Source organism: Prosopis cineraria, unplaced genomic scaffold, assembly GCF_029017545.1.
Source record: "Prosopis cineraria cultivar Desert tree isolate PC_DT_omini unplaced genomic scaffold, ASM2901754v1 PC4, whole genome shotgun sequence".
In the NCBI taxonomy this organism is placed as follows: Eukaryota; Viridiplantae; Streptophyta; class Magnoliopsida; order Fabales; family Fabaceae; genus Prosopis; species Prosopis cineraria.
Window position 1 is genome coordinate 5928322 of NW_026555335.1, and position 9812 is coordinate 5938133.

Consider the following 9812-nt stretch of genomic DNA (forward strand, 5'->3'; position numbering starts at 1 on the left):
TTGAGGGGCCCAGTAATATCGCTCTCTTAATGTAAGGAACAAATTCTATCTTGACCACTTATATTCCTCTACATGAATATCACTAAACTTAATCATAGCCTTTATGATCACCCAGTCAAAGGTGACTTTTGACTAAGTCAAAGTTCAATGGTCATCATGTAAGAATTCATGATGATCTTGGGTCAAAGGGCTTAATAATATAGTTACATATGAGATAAGCTTATGACTTGTACCATGCAGCTTTCTCATAGCAGGTTGGTCCAGCACCTTATACTCTTTCAAGTGCCTATGACTTTAATTTATATATCTATAATTTAATTAAAGTCATACCGGTATTGTTTCATCTATGATCCCTCAAAGATAACTAATCAAGGACATTTAGGACAATCACTATAGTTTGTTCAGGGATACAGTTATCATATTACATGCAATTGTTATGATAAGAAAGAGAAATTCAGTAAATAATAATATGTATAGTGCAATAATTAGCCCTAGGGCACAATTTCCAACACAATACACTAAAACTTACTTGTGCAACATATTACATCATATCAAATACTTATAATTCACAATTTGAATACTCAACCCCTTAATTTAAAAATATAAAAAAGGGGAATTCAAGTACATTTTTCATTAAATAATTTATAAACATCACATAATATGTCCAACTCTTACTTGTATTAGTATTTTGGTCCTATCACAGATATCACATTTCATAAACTCACTCCTTAGGGCCCAAAATATACATACAACTCACAAAACATATAATGCAAACAAGAACCAAAATGAACTATTCCTAGTTGAAAATTTCAATTGTTACATACACACATAAAGACTCAAAATAAAAAGACCTACTAATAGGATCACAGTCTTATGCCTCTGGCTATTTTTCTCTGTCTGATCCTCTTAAGATATTTCTTATAGTATTGAAGATAATGGAATAAGTACAACCACTCAGTAACCATGGTAAACCAAACTAACTCATACTAATGCATGTCAATTAATTTAAATGCAAATGGCTAATTAATATAAGATTTCAAACCACAAATCATTCTCTAGAACATAAAATCCACATTTCAAGCATAAAGGCACATGCTCAAAAGATTATGATTAGTGAGCACCATTTCATATAATAGAATAACTAATCATATAGTCTATCACAATAATTTCTCATGGAACCAAGTTATACTTCATTTATCAACATTAGGGTCACAATACATATAACCATGTGCCCCTTTTCACTATATGCATTTTCACACCTCTTTTATATCCTCCTTTTTTTTCTGACATAAAATCATGGGCTATAGTACACTTGGATAGTCTATACTCTCGGACTTCCCTAGCATAAATACTTAAGAAGGGACTACTCGGCCAAGGTTTACTTAACTTACTTGTGAAACATAGTTTCCTCATTTTCTCACACTATAAGGTGTCATTTTTCTTAAAATAGCTTTCTCGTTAAACTAGTAGATAGCTAGTTAGGTTTAAGTCCCTTATTGAACTAATGAGATAGTCTCTCATTAAACAAGTAAGACAATATGTATATAAACATTCAAAAAAGCTATCAATTCAAATAAGGGCCCCTATCATGTAGATTTAATTCTCTACTCCTCTTCCTATGTGAACTCTCACTCTCATGATCATGTGATGCGTAGATATGCATTATTACAAGCAAACATTTACTCATCATTGAACCTAATCATAAATAGGACAATTACATAATACACACCCAATCAATTTATTGAACTCCACTTATCTATTTCATTAAACTTCTCATTCACAAATTCATTGAACTCCTTAACCTCACCTTTTGTTGAACTTTACAAATTGATTCATTGTATCATATACATATCAGTCATTGAACTCACATTTCTCAACTTCATCGAACTTCAATTTAATCATTTAGCTCACAATTCACATCATTGACTCCCAATTAAACAAGTCATTGAACTTCATGTTTTCATAATCAGTGTACCTACCCATTAATAATCATTAAAATCTATAATTTCAAAATCATTAAATACCTTAAATCACTACTTCATAGTAGGCTCTTCAAACAAAATAAGCCACATTTTGATTTTAATCAATCCCATACAATTCAATTATCAAATATCAATCAATAAACTAATTAACCACAAAAGTACAAGATAGATTTCTCGGTTACCTCAAAACTTTTGAGAGATCAAAAGTTTTACCCCTCAATTACTTACTCTCAAGGCTTTCAAGAAGTTTGAATGGGTGCCAATAAGGTTACTCTATAAGCATTTATATTATAATTCATCAATATCCATAGTTGAGCTAATTTTCACCATTAACTTAACACTTCTTCATGCTTAAGATTCATTCTATACTCATATAAAATAATCATAAAGTTTCTTAGATTCCTTAACCCTCATTAATATTATTGAGCTCTTTAATGATTATTAATGGAGTCACATTGTTCCAACTAACTTATTTATGAAAATTTCACATATTAAATGCTTCTCAATCACCAATCATCATAACTTTATAAATACCATGTTTCATTAGCTTAATCTACTCCCATTAACTCTTTAAGTCAATAGATTTAGACCCATAGCCTATATGGATCGAAAACCATCATTATTACCCAACCCTAACTTCTAATACCAAGAAAATGGAAGAAGGAAGGAGGATTTAGGTATAGGAAGCTTACCTTTAATGTTTATGAGCTCCAAAATACTCCCAATACTCAAATTCTTCAAGTCTTAGCACTGCTCTTTTCATTTCTTTTCGCCTCTTCTTTATTTCTTTTCTCTATTGCATTAATTTTGTGATGTTATTACAGCAAAAAAGTATCCATGTGCTGTGGCACATAGCACAGAAAGTATCCCTTCAACCTTATCAAGACATACGCGTCATGGTGGCCTGATCTCAAAGCTGCGGTGCACGGCACAGAACCTTGCCTTCAAGATTTCTTCCTCTTCTCATTCTTGAGTGACCCAATCTCCTTCGAACTCACTTCTAGGGTTAGAATTAAAATCAAACACGCTTGTTAGGCCTCTCTGGACACACTCCTCATTAATACACCTAATTAATCTAATTTAGTCTTAATTAATTCAGTTTAAAATCAAGGATGTTACATATTAGACACTGGTATTCTATTATCTTTAGAGGTATGATCAAGCACATCTTATGTATATTGTCATTGAAGAATTTATGTTCTACTCATTTCTTATTATTGTGTTCTTTTTGTATAGATTAAGGATCGGCATAATGGGAACTGTTGTTGAGAGACTAAAGATGGATTGAAATAAATTCGATTGAAGAGTGACAATTATGACTGGAATGGGAAATTAAACTCATCAAATTTCAATATATTCAATCATTTTGTTGGAATGAGATTTTCTAAAAAATTAGTTTCAAAAGTAATTCAAGAAATGGGGAAGGGAAGAAAATGACATTAAACCTCCTTACGTTTATATGACAATGTTGCATTTACACCCAAAGGTGTTTAATGAATAATATCTAGATTATTATATTATATCACTGTAATGTAATGTAATGTAGTTTATATTGTCATTAGATGTAAAAGCATGTTATTGTTCAATGATAAATTGATTTGTTAGCATTCAATTTTTGTTCTTTTTACTTTAAGCTGGTGTGATTAAACTTTATATATAACAATAGTGACAATTAAGAATATCTTTGATGTTTTCATAAAAAATGAGCAAATTTTCAAAATATTCATTTATGTTTTCAGAATATTCATAAGTGCTTTTGTGAAACATGAGTAAATTTTCAAAATAAACATTTGCATTTTTAAAGTATTTATATGTGTTTTTATGAAAAATGAGTAAATTTTTTAGAATATCCTTTCACGTTGCATGAAAAAAGGAAAAAATTTTGGAATATACATTTATTATATTCTAAAAAGACCAATATTGGTGCGATATCCAAACCTTAAATTCTGAGCCATATTCGAATATGCATTTTAGAATCCTAAAAATGTAATTTTCTTTCATTCATTTGAATAATCATTTTGAATATGTTTTATGACCAAATGCATGTATCTTTAACCATATAAAACTTTTCTTTTATGATATACAACCATCCTTAAGGAACTATATTTTTTCTTTCATTTATTCGAATAATCATTTAGATATTTTAAAATTTTATACTTAGTGTCATGTTTTGAGACATATGCAAGTATTTTCAACTATATGCAATTTTTCTTCCATGATATGTAACCATCTTTAAAGGAAATACAATTTTCCTTCTATTTATTTGAACATACAGAAATGATATTTTGAATATATGAAAGAAAATCATATAAACGACTCTTCTTTCATGATATGCAACCACCTTTCAAGAAAATATAACTTTTTTTTCCATTTATTTAAATATGCAAAATTGATATTCGAATATAGTAAAGAAATATTGTATATGCAATTTTTTTCATGATATGTAACCACTCTTAATAATTGTTGCCGCAGGACCTTGTTTAATATATGATATGAAGAACTTGTATTAAGTATTGACATGAAATTATTGACAATGAAGGCCCTTGTAATATATTGACAACAAAGGACCTTGTGAATATTAGTAGCGAAGGACCTTACTCCACTTTTTTTGCCTTTTTTTCACAGCAAGGGCATTTATGTCATTTAGCCCTTAGCAATTAATGCAAGCAAGGGACCCAATTTTGGAATTTGACCTAAATCCTTAGCAAATAAATTTGTAATGATGTTTTGGGCAATTTTCCCTATCTTTTCCCCCCGTTTTGTAGTTTTATAAATGAATCCAAAACATGTGACTTGGTTGCTGTACGATCTCCTCCACTACCAAATCAGAACACCTAAGCCACAACCATACAAGGTCACGCGTACTGTGGTCCAATATAAGTATGTAACCCATATTACTTCTTAATAATTGGGCTGATTTCATTTGTAAGTTCTCATAAAAATAGGCCTATATCTTGGTTTCTTTTTTGGTAACTGCACGATTTTTCCATAATCCACAAATTTCTTGATTACAGTGAGAGCGTGAACATGATCAGACACGAAAAATTCCACTTCTTCAGGAAAAAAAAATCACCCTAAAATCTTCCACTTGGTAATCTTTCCTTGAAAAGTCTTATTAATTTTAGAAGCGCGAGGCGAGAGATACTAAAATTGTAAATATTAGTAATTTTTCTTTTTACCGAAAAAATTCAAAAGGGAGGATTGTCCTCATCCAAGTGCGAAAATAAAAATCTTCTTAGAACCAACGCTCCAGTGCTGCCTTTGCTTAGCAATAGTAGCAGAGCCAGAGCATCCCGTGATGTGCCTTGTCTTTTTTTTTTTTTGATCGAGACGTGCCCATGTCTTTACTTAGTCATTTGATCTATTCATAGGAGTTAGTATTGCAAAGGAGTACGTCAGCTTTCTCGTTTCAATCTGAATTTAACTTGTCAAGAAAACGTTAAACTCTGAATTAAAACTTGTCAAACTCTGAATCACAACTTGTCATTAAAGTTTTGAAATCACATGATAATTTCCAAAAAATCTAAATTATAAGTTTGCAATATTATTGCACGTCGTCAAATCTAAATTACAACTTGTCTCTAAAATTTTTGTAGCCATTGATGGTGGTCCGGCCACCAGTGCCAAAAACCTGCTACTATAGGACCTGTTTTCATATACGGATTTGTTTTATTTTTTTGCATTCAAATTTATTTTCAATTTGTTCCTTAGATTAGTAGTTTTCACAAGCTTTTGTCCTTTTACGCTAATAATTCCTCCTCAATTGATATTTTCTCATATTCTTCTTATCACTATCTTTTCCAATGCAAATTGGCAGAGTAATAATGGCGTGGTTGGCAGCTTGCTCAAGCTTGGTTTTGGTGGCTTTGCTTGCTCTTGCAGTTCAAGTAGTATACTTCTCACCCATAGACCCAATCATAGTTGAAAGGCCTCCACTCGCTTCTCCTTTCGCCGTCAACAACATTTACAGAACGTCATCAAGCTCGGTGAAGGAATTCTGAAAGATCCGGAAGATGTTTGTGTGGATAAACATGGCACTCTTTATACGGCTACAAGAGATGGTTGGATCGTCCGATTACACCGAAATGGATCCTGGGAGCACTGGAAGAACATCCATAGTCCTACGATGCTCGGAATTACAGTCACGACACAGGGGGCTCTCATTGTTTGTGATTCTGACAAGGTATTCAATTGTTCTACTCTTTCATTTCCAGACTTGTTTAAGGAAGAACCATACGCAACTGGTTAGGCCTCTCACAGCTTTCTGAGATACAGGAGTATTTGATGTGCGTGTGCAGGGGTTGCTTAAAGTCACAGAAGACGGTGTGTGTCAGCGTTATTGTTTCTCAAGTGAACGGTTTCTAAATTAAGGTAACAACTTTGTTATAATCTTATTAATTGGAATTGGAAATGCTTCATTAATGCTTGGGGTTGCTGGTTTGGGCTTATCATTTGGGTTAGATTGGCGTGTCCCCAAATCTATTGTGTTTGAGAGTTTCCTCATTTGATTCTGGTGCGATTTTAACAGAAATGATAATGCATCTTTAATTAAAAAAGATGAATAACGAAGTCATCCTATAGCAATGAACATTATGAAACAAAATAACAATGAAAAATCACGAAACGAGATATTGTTGGACTCTTAGGTTTGCAGATGAAGTGGTGGAAAGCGTCAGATGGAAGCTTATATTTCAGCATTGCCAGCACCAAATATGATCTACATGAATGGTATCTAGATGTGCTGGAGGCAAGACCTCATGGGCAATTGCTCAAGTACAATCCATCCTTAAAAGACACCTCTGTTTTCTTAGATAATCTGAGCTTTGCCAATGGCGTTGCTCTCTCAAAAGACGAGGACTATCTTTAGTCTGTGAAACATGGAAGTAGGTCTATCTCAACTCTTAGCCAACATATACTTCCTTCTTTTTCTAATATATATTTATTTATTTTATTTATTTATATGTTAGTAGCTTTATTTCCTGTAAATCAGATACAGGTGTCTGAGGCACTGGCTCAAAGGCGAGAAGAAAGGCAAGACAGAAGACTTTCATTGACAATCTTCCTGGTGGACCTGATAACATTCATCTTGCTCCTGATGGCTCTTTCTGGATTGCTATGCTTCAGGTAAATGTTAATTGGTGAACTACGTCGAGTTCAAACTAGTTGTATTGAAATATTTCTTTTTCACTTACAGGTCACTGATGAAAAACTGGGGTTTGTGCACTCTTGGAAGGTATTGAAGCACTTGGTGGCCTCATTTCCAAACATGATTAATGTCGTGAGAGGTATTATAAGAAAGCAATGGTGGTAAATGGGAGCGATGGTGAAATAATTAGAATATTTGATGATGATGAAGGGAAGGTGAGAATTTTGTGACCTCAGCTTTGGAGTTTGAGGACCATTTTTTGGGAAGTCTCAATTCCAATTTCATTGGGAAACTACCTTGCGCATTGAAAAATAAACTAGCTATCTACTGATCGATGCAAGTTAAGCTTTCATTCAAGTCCATGGTTCTGTATTCCGTCTGTATCTCAATTCAGTGCCTCTTTTCTGGTTTCATGGATAGAATGATCTGACTTAGCTTGTTCTTTTTTTAGACTTACAGTAAATTACTATCTAGATATTGCAACATATTAAAATTCAAATTAATATTATAAAAAATTATTTGTATCATGGTTTAAAATATTTTGGAAACAACATAACTGATAACACAGATTTTCATTGATTTGATATATAGTATAATATAAATTTAAAATAATTATTTTTATTTAATAATATATGTTATTCCCGTGCATATTAAAAACTTAAACTTCATATTTTATTTTTGAATTTATTATCCCATGCACTTGATATATTATAGATTATTTAATAATTAAAAGCTAATCTAGAAAGTACAAATAAATATGTTAAAAAGATATTATAAAACTTTTCATCTAAACAAAAACTTATTATATTTTATAATTTGCTACCCATGCTTATTTAAAATTTTAAAAATATATTTTTATTTTAAAATTTATTACCTGGTGCATATTAAACATATAAACAGAAACTATTTTTTAGTATTTTTACTGTCATATTAAAATAAGTGTAAATAAAAAAATATCTTATTATAATTTTAAAAGGGGGAATAAAAAAGGTAGCACAAAATGTAAGGAAAAGAAAAAAAATGAAAAATATAACTTAAAAAAATGAGAGAATTGTGTTGAAGTCTCACACAAAAAAAAATTAATTTATCATAAAATTTATTAATAAATAAATAAGGTTATTATATTGTCAATAATTTTAAGTTAATTGCTAATGTACTTTATGATAATTGTAGGAGCTTATGTAATTTTCCTTTAAAAAAAAAGAACAAAAGGCACGATTTTCATAGCACTGCTGTTCGTTGCATCCAACTTTCAGGATGGTGATAATTGGTAATTGATGAATGAAATATCTGGGTCATTGGCTATGGTACGAACAAATCGTCTGAGGAGGGATAAGCCTCGTCATTCTTATCATAAACTGCCTGGTACCTTGGAAAGTCCCAAGACTAATAATGGCGTTGTTGGCGGCAGCCTCAAGCTTGGTTCTGGGGGCTTTGCTTGCTCTCGCAGTTCAAGTGTTGTACTTCTCTCCCATTGACCCCATCATAGTTGAAAGGCCTCTACTGTTAGCTTCTCCTTTCCCCGTCAACAACCATTTACAGAACATCATCAAGCTCGGAGAAGGCATTCTGAAACATCCCGAAGATGTTTGTGTGGATGAACATGGTATTCTCTATACAGCTTCCAGAGATGGTTGGATCATGCGGTTACATCGAAATGGGTCCTGGGAGCACTGGAAGAACACTCATAGTCATTCAATGCTCGGAATTACTGTCACAAGACAGGGTGCTGTCATTGTTTGTGATGCTGACAAGGTAATCAACAGATCATTTCTTTCATCAGCAAATTACTTGGCTTGGCTACAGGCCTCTAATCTAAACAGACAAGACTTTCATGAGCTTAATTTATGAGATTTAGGAGTAGTGTAATCTGATGTACAGGGATTGCTTGAAGTCACAGAAGATGGTGTCACTGTTCTTGTTTCCCAAATGAAGGGTTCTAAATTAAGGTAAGAAAGTAACTATGCGTGATCGTTTTCGAAGGTTTTCGGAATTGTTTTTTGCATCCTCCTAGGGCAGCTAGCTAGGCTTTCTCATTACTGTATGGTGAAGACACAAAACAGAACAGTTTGTACAATAAGGCAGATTTTATTGTTGGTAAATGAGAGAAGAAATGATGACTATATAATTAAATTTGTGTTATATACAACGATACAAGGTTTGCAGACGAAGTAGTAGAGCTTCAGATGGAAGTTTATATTTCAGCGTTGCCAGCACTAAATATGATGCACGCAATTGGTATCTAGACGTGTTGGAGGCGAGACCCCATGGTCAATTGCTCAAGTACAATCCATCCTTGAATGAGACTTCTGTTTTCTTGGATAATCTGAGCTTTGCCAATGGCGTTGCTCTCTCAAAAGACGAAGACTATCTCTTAGTCTGTGAAACATGGAAGTAGGTCTATCTCAACTCTTAGCCAACACATACTTCCTTCTTTTCTATTATATATATATATATATATATGTTAGCAGCTTTATCTCCTGTAAATCAGATACAGGTGTCTGAGGCACTGGCTTAAAGGCGAGAAGAAAGGCAAGACAGAGACTTTCATTGACAACCTTCCAGCCGCACCTGATAACATTCTTCTTGCTCCTGATGGCTCGTTCTGGGTGGCTTTGGTTCAGGTAATTCATTAAAGTAATTAATTAATCCACTAGCCTAGGGATCGAAAGTTTAAATTCAAA

General features: G+C 32.7%; 2 pseudogenes; both read left to right on the plus strand.

The window, feature by feature from the left end:
* The first annotated feature begins 5711 nt into the window (after positions 1 to 5711).
* LOC129308411 (protein STRICTOSIDINE SYNTHASE-LIKE 4-like) lies at positions 5712 to 7459 on the plus strand (annotated as a pseudogene).
* Positions 7460 to 8391: 932 nt separating this feature from the next.
* LOC129308412 (protein STRICTOSIDINE SYNTHASE-LIKE 7-like) lies at positions 8392 to 9764 on the plus strand (annotated as a pseudogene).
* Positions 9765 to 9812: the final 48 nt, after the last annotated feature.